At 40.4% G+C, this 26,239-nt stretch overlaps 3 long non-coding RNA genes across 3 annotated transcripts; all 3 read right to left on the reverse strand.

The window, feature by feature from the left end:
• Positions 1 to 8,429: 8,429 nt before the first annotated feature.
• LOC129892823 (uncharacterized) lies at positions 8,430 to 9,973 on the reverse strand. Its single transcript, XR_008767369.1, has 2 exons — positions 9,804 to 9,973; positions 8,430 to 8,622 (listed from the first exon to the last, which is right to left on the reverse strand). It is a non-coding gene; the product is annotated as an uncharacterized LOC129892823 (long non-coding RNA).
• Positions 9,974 to 15,704: 5,731 nt separating this feature from the next.
• On the reverse strand, positions 15,705 to 17,382 carry LOC129893088 (uncharacterized). Its single transcript, XR_008767386.1, has 2 exons — positions 17,213 to 17,382; positions 15,705 to 15,897 (listed from the first exon to the last, which is right to left on the reverse strand). It is a non-coding gene; the product is annotated as an uncharacterized LOC129893088 (long non-coding RNA).
• Positions 17,383 to 23,113: 5,731 nt separating this feature from the next.
• Positions 23,114 to 24,679, reverse strand: LOC129893084 (uncharacterized). The gene is made up of 2 exons (XR_008767383.1): positions 24,622 to 24,679; positions 23,114 to 23,306 (listed from the first exon to the last, which is right to left on the reverse strand). It is a non-coding gene; the product is annotated as an uncharacterized LOC129893084 (long non-coding RNA).
• Between the last annotated feature and the right edge of the window lie 1,560 nt (positions 24,680 to 26,239).

A 26,239-nucleotide genomic window follows, 5' to 3' on the forward strand; every position in this document is an offset into this window, starting at 1 on the left:
GAGGTAGTGGTTTTTACCAAAGGGGTAGATGGTGTGTTGAGGTACCAAAATAGATTGTGTGTACCTGATGTCGATGATGTTCGAAAAAGGATTATGGCTGAAGCGCATAGTTCTAGATACTCTATTCATCCGGGCTCTACGAAAATGTACCACGACTTGAGGGAAATCTATTAGTAGAGTGGGATGAAGAGAGATATTGCGGAATTCGTTTCCAAATGCCCGAATTGCCAACAGGTGAAGGTTGAGCATCCAAGTCCATGTGGTTTAGCCCAAAACATAGAAATTCTGGAATGAAAGTGGGAGATGATCAACATGGACTTTATCACTGGGTTGCCAAAATCTCGAAAGCAACACGATTCGATTTGGGTGATTGTAGATAGGATGACGAAATCAGCTCACTTCTTGGCGGTTAAGACTAATGACACCACAGAAGATTATGCAAAGTTATACATTCAAGAGATCGTAAGACTGCATGGGGTTCCCTTGTCTATCATCTCAAATAAGGGAGCTCAATTCACTTTCCAATTCTGGAAATCCTTTCAAAAGGGACTGGGTTCGAAGGTGAACTTGAGTACGGCTTTCCACCCCCAGACGGATGGCCAGGAAGAGCGCACCATCCAGACAGTGGAAGATATGTTGAGGGCATGTGTGCATGACTTCAAGGGAAATTGGGATGATCACTTACCTCTCATAGAGTTTGCATATAATAATAGCTATCATGCAAGCATTCAAATGTCTTCTTATGAGGCTTTATATGGGAGGAGGTGTAGGTCGCCAATTGGGTGGTTTGAAGTTAGTAAAGTTGAGTTGATTGGGCCTGACTTTGTTCACCAAGCCATGGAAAAGGTGAGAGTCGTTCAAGAGAGGCTAAAGACGGCCCAAAGCCGCCAAAAATCTTACACCGATATGAGGAGGAGAGATTTGGAGTTTGAGGTGGGTGATTGGGTATACTTAAAGGTGTCACCCATGAAGGGTGTCATGAGGTTCGAAAGGAAGGGGAAACTCAGTCCTCGATGCATTGGTCCTTACCAGATTTCGAGACAGATAAGGAGTGTTGCCTATAAGTTGGAGTTACCCTCAGAGCTATCCTCTATTCATCCGGTGTTCCACGTTTTGATGTTGAAAAAGTGCTTGGGCAATCCCTCTTTGGTAGTCCCCATTGGTAGCATTGAAATTAAGGATAACTTGTCTTATGAAGAGGTTCCTATCCAAATTCTTGATCACCAAATTTGCAAACTGAGGAACAAAGAGATCGCCTCTGTTAAAGTCCTGTGGAGAAATCAATTTGTTGAGGAGGCCATGTGGGAAGCAGAGGAAGGCATGAAATCTAAATATCCACATCTATTCGTGTCTACCGAGGAGAATGTTGAAGGTAATGACCATTTCCTTGACTTGAATTCAATTGTGCATTTTGAATTTTGATTGATAATTGTTTGAGAATTTGATTGGTTGAATGACTGAAATTTTGATTGTGATTTGTACCCCGATCCCATTCTTGGTTACTCGTCATTCGAAGACGAATGATCCCAAGGGAGAGATAATATAACACCCCTCAAAATTCTTCTTAAGATTCGGACCTCCGTTGTACCCGTGTAGGGTCGAATTTATTTATTTTGAAATATATATATGAGTTGAGATGAGTCTTTGAGAAATTGAGTAGTGTTTGAGGTGATGTGCGGTCACAAAGGACCCCTAGGACCAAGCTAAGTCCAAAGGGTCCGTCGGGGTTGAGTTTTAGGATGAGTTCGTATATGGGGTCGACTTCTAACAACCCTATTTTTTGAAAGGTGATAATCTGGGTGGACCACATCCCATCAAATTAAAGGTCGTCGAGTCTTCTTTCCAACGTCACCAAGAATGTAACTTTTGGAGTTCAGAGTCAAAAGATATGGCAGTCCTAAAGTGAACTAGCACAGCAGGGATTTTTAGGCGTGGGTTGCAATTGCTGGAAAACTGGGCTTGGCGCCGCAGTGGCGTGATGCGCCACTATCGCACCAGAAACATGCCTCAGTAGTTCGAGCTCTGGCGCGGCGCGCCACTGAAGGGTGTGTAGGGTTTTTCAAGCCAAATTCTAAAACCCAGAAAATATTGGCCTTGGCGCTGTAAGGGCGCAATGCGCCACTATCGCACCAAGAATGTGCCTCAGTAGTTTGGTCCTTGGTGCGATGCGCCACTAACCGATGTGCAGATTTTTAGGCATAATCAGCCTGGCGCTGCAATGGCGCGACGCGCCACTATCGCGCCAGGTGCAGTTTTGCCTATTTTTTAGAACTTTTAGGAAGGGAAAATTTGGGAATTGTCTTAAATTATATATGTATCACCCTAGACTATTTTGGGATCATATTTTTCAACCCCCACTCTCTCTCTAGAAAAGCCCTAGGAGTTCCTCTCTCTCTCTTTCTCTTCTTTTTCTTCTCCATTTCCAACAAGAAGAGTTCCAAGAGCTTCAAGATTTGAGTCCTCCATTGAAGACCCAACATCAAGGTTTTCTTCAAGTCTTCACTAAGGTATGTAAGGCTATCCAAAACATGGGTTGAGTCCACCCATGTGCCCTACTCTTGCTTTGAGGTTAGATGTCCATGGAAATGGAGTTTCTTGGTATGGTTTATGTTTGAATGAGTTTTGTCCCCTATTTATTTGAAACTATATGTGTTGATGTTGTTGAGTTAAGAAGTTCTTAAAACCTTCATGTCAGTACGAGTTGATGGAGATGACTTGTCATTATGTTTTGTTGATCTCTTTAGCCATGTAATTTTGTTGCTTAAGTCAATTTCCTTAAATGTGTTATTCTACTTGAAATGTTGAGATAAAATCATAGAGTTGTGATGAGTCTTGAGGAGATTTCATAAATGCTTACCTAAATGAGGTTTGACTGAGTTAATTGGAGGATAGAATTGACGAGTGGACGAGGTCCTAAATAGAACTTGCCATTATTACTTAATTGAGTTGAAAATGAGAATAGAGTTGATGAGTTGGCCCTATCCCACATGAAACTAGCCGTGAGGGCTTGTTTGAGATGATTGGAGGGAGTCTTATAAGCATAGAGTTATGGGAGGAGTATCGAGCACCGAAGCAGGTAAGAATATAGTCCATACTTGAACCCCATAAACTACGCCGCCAACGTAGGTAGGGATGGAACCGTTAAAGTCGGATGCTTCCCATGGGATCGAACTATTAAAGTCGGATGTTTCCCATTTTATTGTCCTGAAATGATAGGACTTGACTAATCGATGGTATCCATGATTAGGGAGGCGTTCATGCCCTGGCAAGGTATGGACGGACGTGGCAACAAAGTCTGATTATTGTACTATCACCGGCTCATAGGTGATGGTTGTCGGATAAAAGAAACTCTCATTTAGGTCTTGATAGTTCTCTGAGTCAGTTGAGTTGAGTGGTTCATGAGTTAGCTCCGTCTAAACTATTCTTGTTAGACTTAGGACGCTTGAGTGAGTTATCACGTATATGTATATGAGTTGAGGTCCTGAGTTGCTATGGATATTTTCTTGATGTTTGTTTCATTCGGCCATTTTACATGCTCGTACATTCCATGTACTGACGCTATTTGTCCTGCATCATTTTATGATGCAGCGACAGGTACTAGAGATCATCAACCGGCACCCCGTTAAAGATCCACATACACTCCTAGCTAGTTGGAGAGTCCTCCTAGTTTCCGGAGGACGTTGAGCTTACTTGTATAGTTTTGTTGTTGTTTTTTCCTTTATCTTGATTGTTGGTAACCATGGACTTGTCATCGGCACCTTTTAGACTTTGATAGAGGCTTCATAGACTAGAGTGTGGGAAGGTTGGACTTCTATTTTTGAGAAGTCCTATTATACTTGTTTTGTTGAGTTGAGAAATGTTTGGCCTTCGGCCCCATATCGTGAATAGTCTGTTGCAATTGAACCCTCCTTTGAGTGAATGTGATTGAATGATAGTGCGACTGAATCAGGTGGTTCGCTCGAAGGTCAGAAATGACTTTCGAGTTCCGGTCACGTTTAGGGTACCCTCCCGGAGCGTGACACAGGCTTCTTGAACCTCGTGATTACCATTCTAAAATTTTGAAATTGGAGCCAAAAGGATCAAAGCATGGTCTAGATATGTTGACCAGGGAGGTTATAGAGTTGAGAAAAGAACTTGTGAAGGTATAATATAATTAGCTTTAGGCTTTATCTTTTCAAAATTGTTATTCTAATATTTGTGTTATGTTTGATTATATACTAGGCAAATAAAAATTACAAAGCTCTTGAAAAGAAGATAGAATTATAATCTATTCAAATGAAAGAATTTGTGATGAATTCCATCAAACAATTATTGAAGGATATTTCTTTGTTGTTTGTTAAGAGAGACGTCAACAGTTTTTTTTACTTAAAAAGTCAGGGAATCATCTAACATAGAGACTGGTGAGACATTTTCGGGTGGATTAGACTTCAAAGGAGGTTTTGTTATATTTTTAATACATCTATAATATATTTTTAATTCTTTCTATTTTTCTGTCCAAGTTGTATAATTATAGTGTTTTTTTATTGCCGACAGGGAGTTAACTAGTAGTTTATTTACTATTTAGATTTTTTACTTATCAAAGTTGTAGTTTATTTACTTTTTGATATATCTAAGAACTTAGTTTGTTTAAGCTTAATTTTTTATTCACATGTTTTTCTTGTAATATATTTTAATTACACACAAAACATTCTCTCCTCGTGTTGATGCATCCATACATGTATCAAGAGGGCATGACGCTCAAGTTGTGGAATCAAATCAACATGAAAAATCTCAAGTGCTTAAAGCTTCAATTAAATTTGTTGTTGTTAGGAATTCTGAAAGCAAAATTGGTAATGAAGGGTTTAATACAAATGTAATACACATTTCATATACTTTCATTCAACTTTTAAAAAAATGTTCATGTTATGTATAGATGAAGATGTTGCAGGAATTACTATTGAACAAGTTTTATCTAAGGTTATTGTTGATATAAATGACATTAGTTTTATTTTGAAAGTTCAAATAAACTTCTTTCCCATGTGATATATAATTACTCTACCTGCTCCTCTCTTACTATATTACTAAAATATTTATTTTGTGTATAGGTGAAAAGGTTGTTGATCTTAATGCAGTTGGGGCGCAACTTAATAGTAGTGTAGCTAACAAAGGTGAACTAGATAGTGGTGCGTCTAGTGATGCTGATGCGGAAAAGGGTTGTCAAAAAACTCCTCAAACACTTGATGACTTCATGTTGTGTGCTGAAGATCTTTTCCAGACCGTAAGGCAGAAGCATCATATCTAAAAAAAGTCACTGTTGAGGAAAACAAAAAACAAAAAAAGTCGTGTTAAGAGAGCAAAAAAGAAAAAGGAAGCCAGTGTTGAGGAAAACAAAAAAAGGAAGCCATTGTTGATGAAAATAAAAAGAAAACGACACCAAAAAAATGTGGAAGAAAAAAAATCTAAAAAAATCAATTAAATCTCCTTATATACAACATTTTGAATCTGGAGGGACTTTATGTGTAACACGTCAAACATTTGAGATAAAGCATCCTTTTTCACTTTTAATTGGAGTAGATGATGAATTTGATTTGATAGATTCATTCACTTTGTGGCTTTATACGGATACAAAAAAAGGTAATTTATTTATGTTTGTTATTTTATATGTCATAAAAAAAATTTAGTTTAAATGAGTTGACTGACTGAAAATTTCATTTCTTTTATGTTTTAAAGGGGGAAGAAACCTTACTCAAATGTTGTTAATGTCCTCAAGCCAGCAATTGAATTAGGAGTTTGTAATGTACAAGCAAAAAAATAATTTTTCAAATTGGCACATTCTAGACAAGCATGGAGTGATGAGGTTAGTTATGTAACCTCTAGTTGAACACCATCACTTTTCTAAATCAACTTTGTATCCCATTTTTCTTTCACTATTAATATCAATGGCAATTATTTCTACTTAATATGGAGACTTTTAATATTTTTAATACATCTATAATATATTTATAATACATTTTTGATTTATTAATTTTGAAAAGAACATGTTCCTTTGATTGACACATTATTTGGTGAGTGTAGAATAGACATACGATACAATATAATTCAATTTTGATGTAGCAGAAAAATATAGTGCATTTGTTATGTTTGATAGATTTTCAGACATATGCAGACTTAAAATTTATAAGTTAGGTAAACAATATAAAAAACAAGCTGATTAGGTTTTTAACATTATAGCACATATGCAATAAAGCTAAACTAAAGAAAGTAGCAACTACTTCATTTCATTTCAAAGATATATCTCCATAATACTAACAATTTATGCATCAAATAATTGCAACAACTCCTCAGTTTTAGGACTCTGTAGCAGGATCATACTCTGTAGTAACATAGTCAAGTAGGGATGATGGAAAAAAAATAGTCAAGGAAAATGAATCATGAAATATGTTCCCTGTTCATTAGTAAAGCGATCTTTACTTCTTTTAACTTTCACTTTTTGTAAAACACTTTGTTCATTTAAGGATCTCTGATTTTATTTTTGTTATCTTTTTATGACTCACATGATAGATCCCATTGGAATCATCTTAACAATAACATCAGTCGATTGATACTTGCTACAGATTTGAAATATTATCTAACACTTGACGTCATTTTTTAATCTTTTGGAGCATCTTGACATTATTTTTTATTATATTAAAAAGAAAGGAACGTATGAAACCAACAATATTATTCGATTTACAACTACTGATTTCTATTCAAGACAAAGATTGGTCAATCTTATTTTCAACTTTATGAAGCTCATGAAAATAAGAAGAAATTTGAAATCAAAGCTTCTGATACTATTGCTGAGTATATATGTGGACGTCGTTTGTTGGGAAGTACCCCATTGGACAAAGTGAATTATGTTCTCTTTCCACTAAACATTAAAAAGGGTTATTATTGAATTTTTCTTGTGTTTGATATTTTTGAAAGGTCTTTGAAGATGTATGATTTATTTCTGGCTAGAGGGGGCGAATTATCTGCTCAAAACGCCATTGGCATAATTTCATCGGTTTTACCATACTACTTGAGTGTGGTCAATTTCTATGATAAGCATCTTAAATTGAAGACATCACCTAAATACAATGAAAAAAATGAGTTTGAGCTCATTAAATCTGAGTTCATAACTGAAGGAATTCCTAGACAACAAAACGATTCACTCTAAGTTTAATTGTTTATCAAATAGATATTATCTTTTGTACTGGTCTTATTAAATTCAATAGTATTTTTATAATGATTTTATATTTTAAATTTTGTAGGGATTGTGGAGTTTTTGTGGCTGCATTTATTGAGTTAGTGAGCAATGGCCAGGATATTGCAAATCAACAACTAAGTGCAGACAATCTCCGTAAGAGATTTGGGGCTCTACTATGGGAATATGCAGTGAAGAAGCAAAAGAATAACCTTTAATGTGAAGACGAAAGACCATATAAATAAATAAATGTAGTTATATTAGTTAATATATTTATGAAAATTATATTGTCTAAAAACAATTTATAGCTGGTGTATGAGTTAGGTTTTGAAGTTTGTTTTGTGCTATCTTTTTTAAGGTGATTTTTGTTCATATAAACTACACTTTTAATATAGTTTTTTGTTCATGTAAAATATATCTTTTTTTTATAATGTAATACATAGCTACGTTAATTTTAAGGTGTTGCAGTAGTGTTATCAAAATGAAACCTGCCTTATTAATTAATATTGTGTTGAAAACGCCTTCAGTGATCTATAGACCACAAAAATGAAACTTGAAGTAAAAATAAATTAAACTTGAATGAAAAATGAATTACATACACATTAAAGTTAAATTGGGAGAGAATTAGACACGAATGAAAAATGTAGCTAATAAAAAAATCTTCAGTGATTTATAGACCACAAAAATGGATTAAACTTGAATGAAAAATAAATTACATACACATTAAGTTGAATTAGAAGAGAATTAGACACGAATGAAAAATGTAGCTAAGGAAAAGGCCTTCAGTGATCTATAGACCACAAAAATGAATTAAATTTAAACTAAAATATATTATATAAACATTAAAGTTGAATTAGAAAAGAATTAGACACGAATAAAAATTGTAGCTAATAAAAAAATCTCCAGTGATCTATAGACCACAAAAATGAATTAAACTTGAACTAAAATGTATTATATAGACATTAAAGTTGAATTAAAAAAGAATTAGACAGTAATTAAAAGTGTAGCTAAGGAAAAGTCCTTCAGTAATCTATAAACCATAAAAATGAATTAGACTTTGTCACGACCCAAAAACTGAGGTCATGATGGCACACATCTCAAAACCCAATCTGATGTGTAACCCTAAAAATAAAACTCATACAAGACTCCCAAAGGGGAAAGTGATTCCACGATTTAAATAAATAAATAAATAAAAAAAAAATAATGAAGAAATTATCCCAAAACCTGGTGTCATAAGTATAAAGAGCATCTAATACAAGGTTCGAATCTGAAGATACAACATAAGTCTCTGAATGGTACAAAAGACTGAAAAATAAAGATAGACTAGTGACGATCCGAATTCTGGGACCTCACCACTAATCTGAGAATACACAATCCGCTAGAATATTAACTGCCACGTGGGGTACCCCGACTAGTATCTGCATCAAAAAGGGACACAGAAGTAGGGGTGAGTACAATTCACATGTACTCAGTAGGTTTTAGCTGACTGAGTATAAGGAATTAATCAAACCTATGAAATAAACTAAGGAACGCTTCCACCTGCATATAGAAAAGTCCCACTTCGGCATCGGTGCCGCCAGTTTATATATATAGTGGCACGAATAAAGTATAATAACAACTCATAATCACAATTAATCAAATAATTCAAGCAGCACAAATGTCAATGCAATGCAATGCAATATGATGATGCAATGATGTGGTGGTACGGTGGAATCAAGACTGTCGCACAGCCTGTCGTATACACCTGCCGAGCTGTGCTACCAAGCAGGACCCATGGGGGTCTCGCAGACCATATACCTCAATCTCATTATCCTTTCCACCCCCTCGTGGTCAAGGGATCACAATGCATCCACTACCCTGCCGGAAAACTGCCTCGGTCAGGGACTCAAGATACAAAGGTTAGGATCACAATGCATCCACTACCCTGCCGGAAAACTGCCTCGGTCAGGGACTCAAGATACAAAGGTTGGGATCACAATGCATCCACTACCCTGCCGGAAAACTGCCTCGGTCAGGGACTCAAGATACAAAGGTTTAAAGGTGTTTCATTTTTCTTTCTCAAAAAGAATTTCCATATTTCTCAACTTCCTATGTTTCATGATATGATGAATGAGGATGAATGCATCAAAACACATATGCATGGAAGTAATAATCAACTCACATATGGTATAAGGTTCAAAGTTCTCAAAACTTAACCTACACATGATATTCACCCTCAATAAATAGTAACGGGAAGAACACACTTTCATTTAAATATTCACCCCTTTCTCAACAATATTTCAATACCCAAGTATGCTCAAAAACCCCAACTCAATCTCTCAGGCGGCATCACAAGTCAAATAATATACTCAAGCCTCTCTCTTAGGCAAATCATAATTCACATGCTCTCAAAGCAAATAAGATAACAAATAAGGCCCCCACACGGGCTATGTAATACAAATAAACCCCGTCACGGCAACACATTAATAAATAAGCCTCCACACGGACATCACAATATATATAACATTCTCAACTCATACTACAACCCCATCCCAAAGTCTATAACATATGAATGACTAATTACCCCATCTCAATCTCAAAGAAAGATAGCCAAACCTACCTCAATTGCCGAAACCGCACTCAAATACCTCCACCGGACAAGCAAATCTCGAATTCAGCGCCCGGAATGACAATCCACTATCAACAATAAAACATACACGTCACAAGGAGTCCAATGACACCCATATTGATAGGTTTCGGAACCGGGGGTAAAATGGTCCAAAAATTAACTATTTTCGAAAAGGGTCAAATCTGTAAATTTATTGAACAATCCCATTCTATTGGTAATAAGGAACTCATGGTTGAAAAACCCATAAAAATAGAGCTCAAAACGAGTTGGAAATCACAATTTTCCTTAAATTCGGATTAGGAAAGAAACAAGGATTTTTGGGGTTTGAAACTAAAATTTAAGAGTTAAAATCGTCAAAAACTTAATGAAAAAGGAAGGTTTTAGGTCAAAAATCACTTACCCAACACTTTGCCTCGAAAATCTCTTCTCAAATCACCTCAAGGAGTTCAAGAACTCAAACAAATGTTGAAAAAAATATTGAAATGGGAAGAAAGGGGCATTTTCTGCCCAAAAAGTTACTGTTCACGCGTGTTACTGTTCACGCGTGTTACTGTTCACGCGTGTTTTGTACAAATTTTCAAAAATTACCCTCAAGGTCATTACAATATCCACCACTAAAAAGGATGTTCGTCCTCGAACATAAGATAAAATAAAGTACCTGGGGTCTCAAAAAGCTGAGGGTATCGAGCCTGCATATCAGACTCTAACTCCCAAGTCGCCTCCTCAGCAGGCCGATGCTGCCACTGCACCTTGACCGAAGCGACCTCCTTGGTCCTGAGTCTACGAAGCCGCCTATCTAGAATAACTGTCGGCTCCTCCTCATAAGTCAAATCCGGACTCAACTCTACCGCATCATAAGAAATCACATGAGACTCATCCGGTATGTACTTGCGAAGCATGGAAACATGAAACACCGGATGGACAGCTGACAATTTAGGGGGTAAGGCCAACTTATACGCCACTCCACCTACTCTCCTCAGGATTTCAAACGGGCCAACAAACCTTGGGCTAAGCTTGCCCTTCTTTCCGAACCTCATCACACCCTTCATGGGCGATATTTTAAGCCACACGCAATCACCCACCATGAACTCTAAGGGACGAACCCTCCTATCAGCATAACTCTTTTGACGACTCTGAGCTGTCAATAGTCGACCCTGAATCAAACGTACCCGCTCCACAGCATCCCTAAGTAAGTCAGTATCCAATGCATCAACCGCAACAGAATCAAACCATCCAATGGGTGATCGACACCTACGACCATACAATGCCTCAAATGGTGCCATTTGAATGCTGGAGTGATAACTGTTATTATAGGCAAACTCTGCTAAGGGCAAGTGTTGGTCCCATCGGGCACCAAAATCAATCACACAGGCCCTAAGCATATCCTCCAACACCTGAATAGTCCGTTCAGACTGACCATCGGTTTGGGGATGAAATGCTGAACTCATCTCTAGCCGCGTACCCAAACCACGCTGTAATGCCTTCCAAAAGTGGGAGGTGAACACTGAACCCCGATCTGATACAATAGAGATAGGCACCCCATGCAGCCTAACAATCTCACGAAGATAGATCATAGCTAACTGATCTGCATTGTAGCTAGTCTTTACCGAAAGGAAATAGGCTGATTTGGTCAATCGATCCACAATCACCCAGACAGAGTCATACTTACCCAATGCCATGGGTAATCCAGACACGAAGTCCATAGTGATACGCTCCCATTTCCACTCAGGAATGGGCATCCTTTGCATAGGACCACCCGGTTTCTGATGCTCATACTTCACTTGTTGGCAATTTAGACACTTGGCCACAAAATCAATAATGTCTCTCTTCATGCCACACCACCAATAATGTTGTTTCAAGTCATGAAACATTTTTGCCACTCCCGGGTGAATCGAATACTTGGAACAATGAGCCTCCTCTAATATCATACGTACCCATTCACTAACCTTGGGCACACAAATGTGACCATTAATCCTCAAAACTCCTTCCAGATCAAGAGAGGCTGATTTTGCTTCACCACTCAACACTTTGTCTCGAATGGCCCTCAACTTTTCATCTTCAAACTGGTGTGTACGAATCTGGTCCATCAAAGTAGACCTAGCCTCCACAAAGGCCAAAATACCATGATGTGTAAAAATATCAAGTCGGACCAACTGTCTAGCCAATGACTGAACCTCCAACGCCAAAGGCCTCTCCACAGCTTTAAGAAAGGCCAAACTACCCATGCTAGATGCTTTGCGACTTAGGGCATCCGCTACCACATTAGCTTTTCCCGGATGATAAAGTATGGTAATGTTATAGTCTTTCAATAACTCTAACCACCTACGCTGCCGCATGTTCAGATTCGGCTGAGAAAAGATATACTTAAGGCTACGGTGGTCAGTATAGACCTCGCAATGCACTCCATAGAGATAATGCCTCCACAACTTCAGAACAAACACCACCGCTGCTAACTCTAAGTCGTGGGTAGGATAGTTCTTCTCATGTACCTTCAACTGTCGAGAAGCATAATCTATAACTCTACCTTTTTGCATCAATACACCACCCAAGCCGACTCCCGAAGCATCACAAAACACAATAAATGCCACGCCCTCCTCGGGTAAGGCTAGTATAGGTGCTGAAGTCAATAATTCCTTGAGCTTTTGAAAACTCGCCTCACACTCATCAGTCCACTGAAATGCCACGGTCTTTTGAGTTAGCCTAGTCAATGGGGCTGCAATAGAAGAGAATCCTTGAACAAACCGACGATAGTAGCCTGCCAACCCAATAAAACTCCGAATCTCGGTAACCGAAGTAGGCCTAACCCAATCACGAACCGCTGCAACTTTGGTTGGATCAACCATAATACCATCCTTGGTCACTATATGACCCAAGAATGTCACGGACTCAAGCCAAAACTCACATTTGGAGAATTTTGCATACAACTTCTCCTCTCTCAATCTCTGAAGGACTGTCCTCAGGTGCCTAACATGATCCGCCTCATTCTTGGAATAAACCAAGATGTCATCAATAAACACGATCACAAACGAGTCCAAATAAGGTCGAAATACCCGGTTCATCAACTCCATAAAAGCAGCCGGGGCATTAGTCAACCCGAAGGACATAACCACAAACTCATAATGCCCATAACGAGTCCTGAATGCAGTCTTTGGGATATCAGATTCCCGAACTCTCAACTGATGGTAACCCGACCTCAAATCAATCTTTGAGAACACCGATGCACCTTGAAGCTGGTCAAATAAATCATCAATGCGACGGAGAGGATACTTGTTCTTGATAGTGACTTTGTTCAACTGTCGATAGTCAATACACATCCTCATAGTACCATCTTTCTTCTTCACAAATAAAACCGGTGCACCCCACGGTGATACACTAGGTCTAATAAACCCTTTCTTCAATAAATCTTCCAATTGTTCTTTCAACTCTTTCAATTCTGCCGGAGCCATCCGATAAGGAGAAATAGAGATGGGTTTAGTGTCATGCTCCAAATCAATCACAAAATCGATATCACGATCAGGAGGAACTCCCGGCAAGTCTGTAGGAAATACATCCATAAACTCTCTCACCACCCTCGTAGTCTCTATATGAGATGACTCCGTGGTGAGATCACGTACATGAGCCAAATAAGACAAACAACCCTTATCCATCAAGCGACGAGCACGAATATAAGATATCACCCCCTTAGGGTATGAACTCGGATTACCCTTCCATACTAAGCTAGGTAAACCGGGATAAGCTAAGGTCACGGTCTTTGCATAACAATCTAATATAGCATGATAAGGAGATAACCAGTCCATACCCAGTATCACATCAAAATCAAGCATGTCTAATAAAATCAAGTCTGCACGGGTCTCTCTACCCGAAAATATCACCAAACATCCCTTGTATACCCGATCCACTACTAAAGATTCACCTATTGGGGTAGAAATAGTAATAGGCACAATAAGGGACTCACTCACATAATCAATACCCACATCAAAATAAGTCGACACATAAGAATAGGTAGACCCTGGGTCAAATAATACTGAAGCAGAACGATGGCAAACTGGAACAATACCTGTAATAACTGCATCAGAGGCTTCTGCCTCATATCTACCCGGTATAGCATAGCATAACTGACGGTCACCCTTAGCCTGCGAACCACCACGAGCACCACCTCGTACTCTACCCCTAGCACCATGGGTGCCACCTCTAGTATTCTGCGAAGAACCTCGAACAGTTGGAGCATCTATAGAACGAACAACTGGTGCCCCAGGCCATCCATTAGAAGGAGCACGTTTGGGGCAATCTTGGGCCTTATGCCCAAACTCATCACACACATAACAACCTCGAGGACCTGAACTCCGTGGGGAATAACTAGAAGTATTAAAACGACCTCCGGAGCTCGAAGAACCCTGAATAGCTGCCTGGACTGGTCTGCCCTGATAACCATGGGTTCCTGAACCCGAATATTCTCTACCCTGGGAGGAATGATTGCTGAACTGACCCTGCCGACGGAACCTCTTGGCCCCGCCCTGTCTAGCACGTCGGATACTCTCTATCATCCTGGCATGATCAATAATACTCTGAAACGTACCCCCAGACAGTACAAGAGAGGCTGTAGCCTCCTGGAGATAACCGGCGAATCCCTTCACTAGTTTGCGAATCCGCTCGAACTCGGTGGAAATACTCGACATAGCATAACGAGATAACTCATGGAAGCGAGTCTCGTACTCAGATATAGATAGGGAGCCCTGCTCCAGTCTGTCAAACTCATCCCTACGCTGATCACGAAGGCTATAAGGCACAAATCTCTCAAGGAACACCTCAGTAAACTGTTCCCAACTCATCATAGGAGAACCAATAGGTCTACGAGCCAGAACTGACCTCCACCATTCTTTGGCCACTCCCGCAAATTGATATGAAGTGTAAGCAACTCCATGTGCCTCTAAAATGCCTAGGTTGAACAACCTATCTTGACACTCAGTCAAAAAGTCATAGGCTTTTTCTCCGGCTTTACCATCAAACCTTGGAGATGCCAATCGAACGAACCTCTCGAAACTCTTCTGCTCAGCTACCGACATGGCAGCATTAGCAGAAACTGGCGGAGCTGCAAATCTCGGAGGTGCAATAGAAGGCATTGAAGATGAACCAGGAGTCTGAAATCCTACACTAGGCCCCTGAACTGGCGGTGTAGCACCAACTGTGATAGGAGAACCTATAGTACCTGAAATAATACCAGAGGTAGGAGCACCATCCAGTCTAGCCAATAATCGAACCAATAGCTCCTGAAGCATCGGAGTACTATCGGGAACCACAGGAGGCTGGGATGGCCTCTGCTCCTCAGTCTTCTGCTCTAAGTCATCCTCATGCTCATACATGGGCTCAGGTGATAGCTCTCTAACTCGTCCACGAGCAGGTGCCGCTCCCCTTGCTCGGCCTCGTCCCCTGACTCCACCACGTCCTCTACCTCGCCCGCGTAGTGGGGCTCGAGCAGCAGGTGCATCCTCACCCTCAGTAATTGTGGCTCTAGTCCTCACCATCTGCGCAGAAGGAATAGATTAGAGGTATACAACACTTGATATGAATAAATCGCACGAAGGGAGTAAAAAGAAAGAGATTTTCCTATTAAGTATCTTGTAGCCTCTCGAAGATAAGTACGGACGTCTACGTACCGATCCGCAAGACTCTACTAGACACCTTGCTCTTTAACTTATGAGACCGGTGAACCTAGGGCTCTGATACCAATTGTCACGACCCAAAAACTGAGGTCATGATGGCACACATCTCAAAACTCAATCTGATGTGTAACCCTAAAAATAAAACTCATACAAGACTCCCAAAGGGGAAAGTGATTCCACGATTTAAATAAATAAATAAATAAAAAAACAATGAAGAAATTATCCCAAAACCTGGTGTCATAAGTATAAAGAGCATCTAATACAAGGTTCGAATCTGAAGATACAACATAAGTCTCTGAATGGTACAAAAGACTGAAAAATAAAGATAGACTAGTGACGATCCGAATTCTGGGACCTCACCACTAATCTGAGAATACACAATCCGCTAGAATATTAACTGCCACGTGGGGTACCCCGACTAGTATCTGCATCAAAAAGGGACACAGAAGTAGGGGTGAGTACAATTCACATGTACTCAATAGGTTTTAGCTGACTGAGTATAAGGAATTAATCAAACCTATGAAATAAACTAAGGAACGCTTCCACCTGCATATAGAAAAGTCCCACTTCGGCATCGGTGCCGCCAGTTTATATATATAGTGGCACGAATAAAGTATAATAACAACTCATAATCACAATTAATCAAATAATTCAAGCAGCACAAATGTCAATGCAATGCAATGCAATATGATGATGCAATGATGTGGTGGTACGGTGGAATCAAGACTGTCGCACAGCCTGTCGTATACACCTGCCGAGCTGTGCTACCAAGCAGGACCCATGGGGGTCTCGCAGACCATATACCTCAATCTCATTATCCTTTCCACCCCCTCGTGGTCAAGGGATCACAATGCATCCACTACCCTGCCGGAAAACTGCCTCGGTCAGGGACTCAAGATACAAAGGTTAGGATCACAATGCATCCACTACCCTGCCGGAAAACTGCCTCGGTCAGGGACTCAAGATACAAAGGTTGGGATCACAATGCATCCACTACCCTGCCGGAAAACTGCCTCGGTCAGGGACTCAAGATACAAAGGTTAGGATCACAATGCATCCACTACCCTGCCGGAAAACTGCCTCGGTCAGGGACTCAAGATACAAAGGTTGGGATCACAATGCATCCACTACCCTGCCGGAAAACTGCCTCGGTCAGGGACTCAAGATACAAAGGTTTAAAGGTGTTTCATTTTTCTTTCTCAAAAAGAATTTCCATATTTCTCAACTTCCTATGTTTCATGATATGATGAATGAGGATGAATGCATCAAAACACATATGCATGGAAGTAATAATCAACTCACATATGGTATAAGGTTCAAAGTTCTCAAAACTTAACCTACACATGATATTCACCCTCAATAAATAGTAACGGGAAGAACACACTTTCATTTAAATATTCACCCCTTTCTCAACAATATTTCAATACCCAAGTATGCTCAAAAACCCCAACTCAATCTCTCAGGCGGCATCACAAGTCAAATAATATAATCAAGCCTCTCTCTTAGGCAAATCATAATTCACATGCTCTCAAAGCAAATAAGATAACAAATAAGGCCCCCACACGGGCTATGTAATACAAATAAACCCCGTCACGGCAACACATTAATAAATAAGCCTCCACACGGACATCACAATATATATAACATTCTCAACTCATACTACAACCCCATCCCAAAGTCTATAACATATGAATGACTAATTACCCCATCTCAATCTCAAAGAAAGATAGCCAAACCTACCTCAATTGCCGAAACCGCACTCAAATACCTCCACCGGACAAGCAAATCTCGAATTCAGCGCCCGGAATGACAATCCACTATCAACAATAAAACATACACGTCACAAGGAGTCCAATGACACCCATATTGATAGGTTTCGGAACCGGGGGTAAAATGGTCCAAAAATTAACTATTTTCGAAAAGGGTCAAATCTGTAAATTTATTGAACAATCCCATTCTATTGGTAATAAGGAACTCATGGTTGAAAAACCCATAAAAATAGAGCTCAAAACGAGTTGGAAATCACAATTTTCCTTAAATTCGGATTAGGAAAGAAACAAGGATTTTTGGGGTTTGAAACTAAAATTTAAGAGTTAAAATCGTCAAAAACTTAATGAAAAAGGAAGGTTTTAGGTCAAAAATCACTTACCCAACACTTTGCCTCGAAAATCTCTTCTCAAATCACCTCAAGGAGTTCAAGAACTCAAACAAATGTTGAAAAAAATATTGAAATGGGAAGAAAGGGGCATTTTCTGCCCAAAAAGTTACTGTTCACGCGTGTTACTGTTCACGCGTGTTACTGTTCACGCGTGTTTTGTACAAATTTTCAAAAATTACCCTCAAGGTCATTACAATATCCACCACTAAAAAGGATGTTCGTCCTCGAACATAAGATAAAATAAAGTACCTGGGGTCTCAAAAAGCTGAGGGTATCGAGCCTGCATATCAGACTCTAACTCCCAAGTCGCCTCCTCAGCAGGCCGATGCTGCCACTGCACCTTGACCGAAGCGACCTCCTTGGTCCTGAGTCTACGAAGCCGCCTATCTAGAATAACTGTCGGCTCCTCCTCATAAGTCAAATCCGGACTCAACTCTACCGCATCATAAGAAATCACATGAGACTCATCCGGTATGTACTTGCGAAGCATGGAAACATGAAACACCGGATGGACAGCTGACAATTTAGGGGGTAAGGCCAACTTATACGCCACTCCACCTACTCTCCTCAGGATTTCAAACGGGCCAACAAACCTTGGGCTAAGCTTGCCCTTCTTTCCGAACCTCATCACACCCTTCATGGGCGATATTTTAAGCCACACGCAATCACCCACCATGAACTCTAAGGGACGAACCCTCCTATCAGCATAACTCTTTTGACGACTCTGAGCTGTCAATAGTCGACCCTGAATCAAACGTACCCGCTCCACAGCATCCCTAAGTAAGTCAGTATCCAATGCATCAACCGCAACAGAATCAAACCATCCAATGGGTGATCGACACCTACGACCATACAATGCCTCAAATGGTGCCATTTGAATGCTGGAGTGATAACTGTTATTATAGGCAAACTCTGCTAAGGGCAAGTGTTGGTCCCATCGGGCACCAAAATCAATCACACAGGCCCTAAGCATATCCTCCAACACCTGAATAGTCCGTTCAGACTGACCATCGGTTTGGGGATGAAATGCTGAACTCATCTCTAGCCGCGTACCCAAACCACGCTGTAATGCCTTCCAAAAGTGGGAGGTGAACACTGAACCCCGATCTGATACAATAGAGATAGGCACCCCATGCAGCCTAACAATCTCACGAAGATAGATCCTAGCTAACTGATCTGCATTGTAGCTAGTCTTTACCGGAAGGAAATAGGCTGATTTGGTCAATCGATCCACAATCACCCAGACAGAGTCATACTTACCCAATGCCATGGGTAATCCAGACACGAAGTCCATAGTGATACGCTCCCATTTCCACTCAGGAATGGGCATCCTTTGCATAGGACCACCCGGTTTCTGATGCTCATACTTCACTTGTTGGCAATTTAGACACTTGGCCACAAAATCAATAATGTCTCTCTTCATGCCACACCACCAATAATGTTGTTTCAAGTCATGAAACATTTTTGCCACTCCCGGGTGAATCGAATACTTGGAACAATGAGCCTCCTCTAATATCATACGTACCCATTCACTAACCTTGGGCACACAAATGTGACCATTAATCCTCAAAACTCCTTCCAGATCAAGAGAGGCTGATTTTGCTTCACCACTCAACACTTTGTCTCGAATGGCCCTCAACTTTTCATCTTCAAACTGGTGTGTACGAATCTGGTCCATCAAAGTAGACCTAGCCTCCACAAAGGCCAAAATACCATGATGTGTAAAAATATCAAGTCGGACCAACTGTCTAGCCAATGACTGAACCTCCAACGCCAAAGGCCTCTCCACAGCTTTAAGAAAGGCCAAACTACCCATGCTAGATGCTTTGCGACTTAGGGCATCCGCTACCACATTAGCTTTTCCCGGATGATAAAGTATGGTAATGTTATAGTCTTTCAATAACTCTAACCACCTACGCTGCCGCATGTTCAGATTCGGCTGAGAAAAGATATACTTAAGGCTACGGTGGTCAGTATAGACCTCGCAATGCACTCCATAGAGATAATGCCTCCACAACTTCAGAACAAACACCACCGCTGCTAACTCTAAGTCGTGGGTAGGATAGTTCTTCTCATGTACCTTCAACTGTCGAGAAGCATAATCTATAACTCTACCTTTTTGCATCAATACACCACCCAAGCCGACTCCCGAAGCATCACAAAACACAATAAATGCCACGCCCTCCTCGGGTAAGGCTAGTATAGGTGCTGAAGTCAATAATTCCTTGAGCTTTTGAAAACTCGCCTCACACTCATCAGTCCACTGAAATGCCACGGTCTTTTGAGTTAGCCTAGTCAATGGGGCTGCAATAGAAGAGAATCCTTGAACAAACCGACGATAGTAGCCTGCCAACCCAATAAAACTCCGAATCTCGGTAACCGAAGTAGGCCTAACCCAATCACGAACCGCTGCAACTTTGGTTGGATCAACCATAATACCATCCTTGGTCACTATATGACCCAAGAATGTCACGGACTCAAGCCAAAACTCACATTTGGAGAATTTTGCATACAACTTCTCCTCTCTCAATCTCTGAAGGACTGTCCTCAGGTGCCTAACATGATCCGCCTCATTCTTGGAATAAACCAAGATGTCATCAATAAACACGATCACAAACGAGTCCAAATAAGGTCGAAATACCCGGTTCATCAACTCCATAAAAGCAGCCGGGGCATTAGTCAACCCGAAGGACATAACCACAAACTCATAATGCCCATAACGAGTCCTGAATGCAGTCTTTGGGATATCAGATTCCCGAACTCTCAACTGATGGTAACCCGACCTCAAATCAATCTTTGAGAACACCGATGCACCTTGAAGCTGGTCAAATAAATCATCAATGCGACGGAGAGGATACTTGTTCTTGATAGTGACTTTGTTCAACTGTCGATAGTCAATACACATCCTCATAGTACCATCTTTCTTCTTCACAAATAAAACCGGTGCACCCCACGGTGATACACTAGGTCTAATAAACCCTTTCTTCAATAAATCTTCCAATTGTTCTTTCAACTCTTTCAATTCTGCCGGAGCCATCCGATAAGGAGAAATAGAGATGGGTTTAGTGTCATGCTCCAAATCAATCACAAAATCGATATCACGATCAAGAGGAACTCCCGGCAAGTCTGTAGGAAATACATCCATAAACTCTCTCACCACCCTCGTAGTCTCTATATGAGATGACTCCGTGGTGAGATCACGTACATGAGCCAAATAAGACAAACAACCCTTATCCATCAAGCGACGAGCACGAATATAAGATATCACCCCCTTAGGGTATGAACTCGGATTACCCTTCCATACTAAGCTAGGTAAACCGGGATAAGCTAAGGTCACGGTCTTTGCATAACAATCTAATATAGCATGATAAGGAGATAACCAGTCCATACCCAGTATCACATCAAAATCAAGCATGTCTAATAAAATCAAGTCTGCACGGGTCTCTCTACCCGAAAATATCACCAAACATCCCTTGTATACCCGATCCACTACTAAAGATTCACCTATTGGGGTAGAAATAGTAATAGGCACAATAAGGGACTCACTCACATAATCAATACCCACATCAAAATAAGTCGACACATAAGAATAGGTAGACCCTGGGTCAAATAATACTGAAGCAGAACGATGGCAAACTGGAACAATACCTGTAATAACTGCATCAGAGGCTTCTGCCTCATATCTACCCGGTATAGCATAGCATAACTGACGGTCACCCTTAGCCTGCGAACCACCACGAGCACCACCTCGTACTCTACCCCTAGCACCATGGGTGCCACCTCTAGTATTCTGCGAAGAACCTCGAACAGTTGGAGCATCTATAGAACGAACAACTGGTGCCCCAGGCCATCCATTAGAAGGAGCACGTTTGGGGCAATCTTGGGCCTTATGCCCAAACTCATCACACACATAACAACCTCGAGGACCTGAACTCCGTGGGGAATAACTAGAAGTATTAAAACGACCTCCGGAGCTCGAAGAACCCTGAATAGCTGCCTGGACTGGTCTGCCCTGATAACCATGGGTTCCTGAACCCGAATATTCTCTACCCTGGGAGGAATGATTGCTGAACTGACCCTGCCGACGGAACCTCTTGGCCCCGCCCTGTCTAGCACGTCGGATACTCTCTATCATCCTGGCATGATCAATAATACTCTGAAACGTACCCCCAGACAGTACAAGAGAGGCTGTAGCCTCCTGGAGATAACCGGCGAATCCCTTCACTAGTTTGCGAATCCGCTCGAACTCGGTGGAAATACTCGACATAGCATAACGAGATAACTCATGGAAGCGAGTCTCGTACTCAGATATAGATAGGGAGCCCTGCTCCAGTCTGTCAAACTCATCCCTACGCTGATCACGAAGGCTATAAGGCACAAATCTCTCAAGGAACACCTCAGTAAACTGTTCCCAACTCATCATAGGAGAACCAATAGGTCTACGAGCCAGAACTGACCTCCACCATTCTTTGGCCACTCCCGCAAATTGATATGAAGTGTAAGCAACTCCATGTGCCTCTAAAATGCCTAGGTTGAACAACCTATCTTGACACTCAGTCAAAAAGTCATAGGCTTTTTCTCCGGCTTTACCATCAAACCTTGGAGATGCCAATCGAACGAACCTCTCGAAACTCTTCTGCTCAGCTACCGACATGGCAGCATTAGCAGAAACTGGCGGAGCTGCAAATCTCGGAGGTGCAATAGAAGGCATTGAAGATGAACCAGGAGTCTGAAATCCTACACTAGGCCCCTGAACTGGCGGTGTAGCACCAACTGTGATAGGAGAACCTATAGTACCTGAAATAATACCAGAGGTAGGAGCACCATCCAGTCTAGCCAATAATCGAACCAATAGCTCCTGAAGCATCGGAGTACTATCGGGAACCACAGGAGGCTGGGATGGCCTCTGCTCCTCAGTCTTCTGCTCTAAGTCATCCTCATGCTCATACATGGGCTCAGGTGATAGCTCTCTAACTCGTCCACGAGCAGGTGCCGCTCCCCTTGCTCGGCCTCGTCCCCTGACTCCACCACGTCCTCTACCTCGCCCGCGTAGTGGGGCTCGAGCAGCAGGTGCATCCTCACCCTCAGTAATTGTGGCTCTAGTCCTCACCATCTGCGCAGAAGGAATAGATTAGAGGTATACAACACTTGATATGAATAAATCGCACGAAGGGAGTAAAAAGAAAGAGATTTTCCTATTAAGTATCTTGTAGCCTCTCGAAGATAAGTACGGACGTCTACGTACCGATCCGCAAGACTCTACTAGACACCTTGCTCTTTAACTTATGAGACCGGTGAACCTAGGGCTCTGATACCAATTGTCACGACCCAAAAACTGAGGTCATGATGGCACACATCTCAAAACTCAATCTGATGTGTAACCCTAAAAATAAAACTCATACAAGACTCCCAAAGGGGAAAGTGATTCCACGATTTAAATAAATAAATAAATAAAAAAACAATGAAGAAATTATCCCAAAACCTGGTGTCATAAGTATAAAGAGCATCTAATACAAGGTTCGAATCTGAAGATACAACATAAGTCTCTGAATGGTACAAAAGACTGAAAAATAAAGATAGACTAGTGACGATCCGAATTCTGGGACCTCACCACTAATCTGAGAATACACAATCCGCTAGAATATTAACTGCCACGTGGGGTACCCCGACTAGTATCTGCATCAAAAAGGGACACAGAAGTAGGGGTGAGTACAATTCACATGTACTCAGTAGGTTTTAGCTGACTGAGTATAAGGAATTAATCAAACCTATGAAATAAACTAAGGAACGCTTCCACCTGCATATAGAAAAGTCCCACTTCGGCATCGGTGCCGCCAGTTTATATATATAGTGGCACGAATAAAGTATAATAACAACTCATAATCACAATTAATCAAATAATTCAAGCAGCACAAATGTCAATGCAATGCAATGCAATATGATGATGCAATGATGTGGTGGTACGGTGGAATCAAGACTGTCGCACAGCCTGTCGTATACACCTGCCGAGCTGTGCTACCAAGCAGGACCCATGGGGGTCTCGCAGACCATATACCTCAATCTCATTATCCTTTCCACCCCCTCGTGGTCAAGGGATCACAATGCATCCACTACCCTGCCGGAAAACTGCCTCGGTCAGGGACTCAAGATACAAAGGTTAGGATCACAATGCATCCACTACCCTGCCGGAAAACTGCCTCGGTCAGGGACTCAAGATACAATGGTTGGGATCACAATGCATCCACTACCCTGCCGGAAAACTGCCTCGGTCAGGGACTCAAGATACAAAGGTTAGGATCACAATGCATCCACTACCCTGCCGGAAAACTGCCTCGGTCAGGGACTCAAGATACAAAGGTTGGGATCACAATGCATCCACTACCCTGCCGGAAAACTGCCTCGGTCAGGGACTCAAGATACAAAGGTTTAAAGGTGTTTCATTTTTCTTTCTCAAAAAGAATTTCCATATTTCTCAACTTCCTATGTTTCATGATATGATGAATGAGGATGAATGCATCAAAACACATATGCATGGAAGTAATAATCAACTCACATATGGTATAAGGTTCAAAGTTCTCAAAACTTAACCTACACATGATATTCACCCTCAATAAATAGTAACGGGAAGAACACACTTTCATTTAAATATTCACCCCTTTCTCAACAATATTTCAATACCCAAGTATGCTCAAAAACCCCAACTCAATCTCTCAGGCGGCATCACAAGTCAAATAATATACTCAAGCCTCTCTCTTAGGCAAATCATAATTCACATGCTCTCAAAGCAAATAAGATAACAAATAAGGCCCCCACACGGGCTATGTAATACAAATAAACCCCGTCACGGCAACACATTAATAAATAAGCCTCCACACGGACATCACAATATATATAACATTCTCAACTCATACTACAACCCCATCCCAAAGTCTATAACATATGAATGACTAATTACCCCATCTCAATCTCAAAGAAAGATAGCCAAACCTACCTCAATTGCCGAAACCGCACTCAAATACCTCCACCGGACAAGCAAATCTCGAATTCAGTGCCCGGAATGACAATCCACTATCAACAATAAAACATACACGTCACAAGGAGTCCAATGACACCCATATTGATAGGTTTCGGAACCGGGGGTAAAATGGTCCAAAAATTAACTATTTTCGAAAAGGGTCAAATCTGTAAATTTATTGAACAATCCCATTCTATTGGTAATAAGGAACTCATGGTTGAAAAACCCATAAAAATAGAGCTCAAAACGAGTTGGAAATCACAATTTTCCTTAAATTCGGATTAGGAAAGAAACAAGGATTTTTGGGGTTTGAAACTAAAATTTAAGAGTTAAAATCGTCAAAAACTTAATGAAAAAGGAAGGTTTTAGGTCAAAAATCACTTACCCAACACTTTGCCTCGAAAATCTCTTCTCAAATCACCTCAAGGAGTTCAAGAACTCAAACAAATGTTGAAAAAAATATTGAAATGGGAAGAAAGGGGCATTTTCTGCCCAAAAAGTTACTGTTCACGCGTGTTACTGTTCACGCGTGTTACTGTTCACGCGTGTTTTGTACAAATTTACGAAAATCACCCTCAAGGTCATTACAGACTTGAACTAAAATATATTATATACACATTAAACTTGAATTAGAATAGAATTAGACACGAATGAAAAGTATAGTTATTGAAAAAGCCTTCAGTAATCTATAGGACACAAAAATGAATTAGACTTGAACTAAAAATGAATTACATACACACTAAAGTTGAATTAGAAGATAATTAGACACGAATGAAAATTATACCTAATGAAAAAGCTTTCAGTGATCTATAGAAACACAAAAATGAATTAAACTTGAACTAAAAAGAATTACGTACACACTAAAATTGAATTAGAAGAGAATTAAATATGAATGAGAATTGTAGCTAATAAAAAAATCTCCAGTGATCGATATACCACAAAAATGAATTAAACTTAAACTAAAAAATGAATTCTTATAGCAAACTAATGACCTAAAACAAACAGAGTTTATTCTTTATTTCAAATGTCATTCTTTATTCTTTATCCAAAGGCCTAACATTGTTGCAAGTCTTCCTATTATGACCTTGTTGTCTACAATTGCTGCATGTTATTTTTGATTTTTTGAATTCATCTTCTCTCAATTATGTGTGTCTTTTATATTTTGGCCTCCCAAGAGGTCTCTTTCCAAGTAGCGGAAGTACAACCTCTTCAAGAACGTATGTTGGTATATTCTAGGTACTTTCATCTGGAAGGAGATTCAAGTGAAACTGGTATGTCAATAATAAATTTCCTCTTGTGTAGTAATCAGAGAAATATTTTTCATAACCAGTGTGTTTTATTGTTAAAACAACCAAAGCATGTGGACACGATAGCTCATCCAATTAAAATCTCTCACATGTGTATGTACGTTGTTGAAGACATACCATGAATTGTGTAATACCATCAAGTACTATATGCACATATTTATTTGTCTCCCTAACCTATGAAAAATAAGAAAAAATATAGGCAAGAGAGATGTTAGATGTGAATCAGAAGAAAAAATATTAGCAAAATGAAATTTACAGGTAGTATACTCTTAATTTCTCTGATGCAG

This window comes from Solanum dulcamara, chromosome 6 (genome assembly GCF_947179165.1).
Source record: "Solanum dulcamara chromosome 6, daSolDulc1.2, whole genome shotgun sequence".
NCBI lineage: Eukaryota > Viridiplantae > Streptophyta > Magnoliopsida > Solanales > Solanaceae > Solanum > Solanum dulcamara.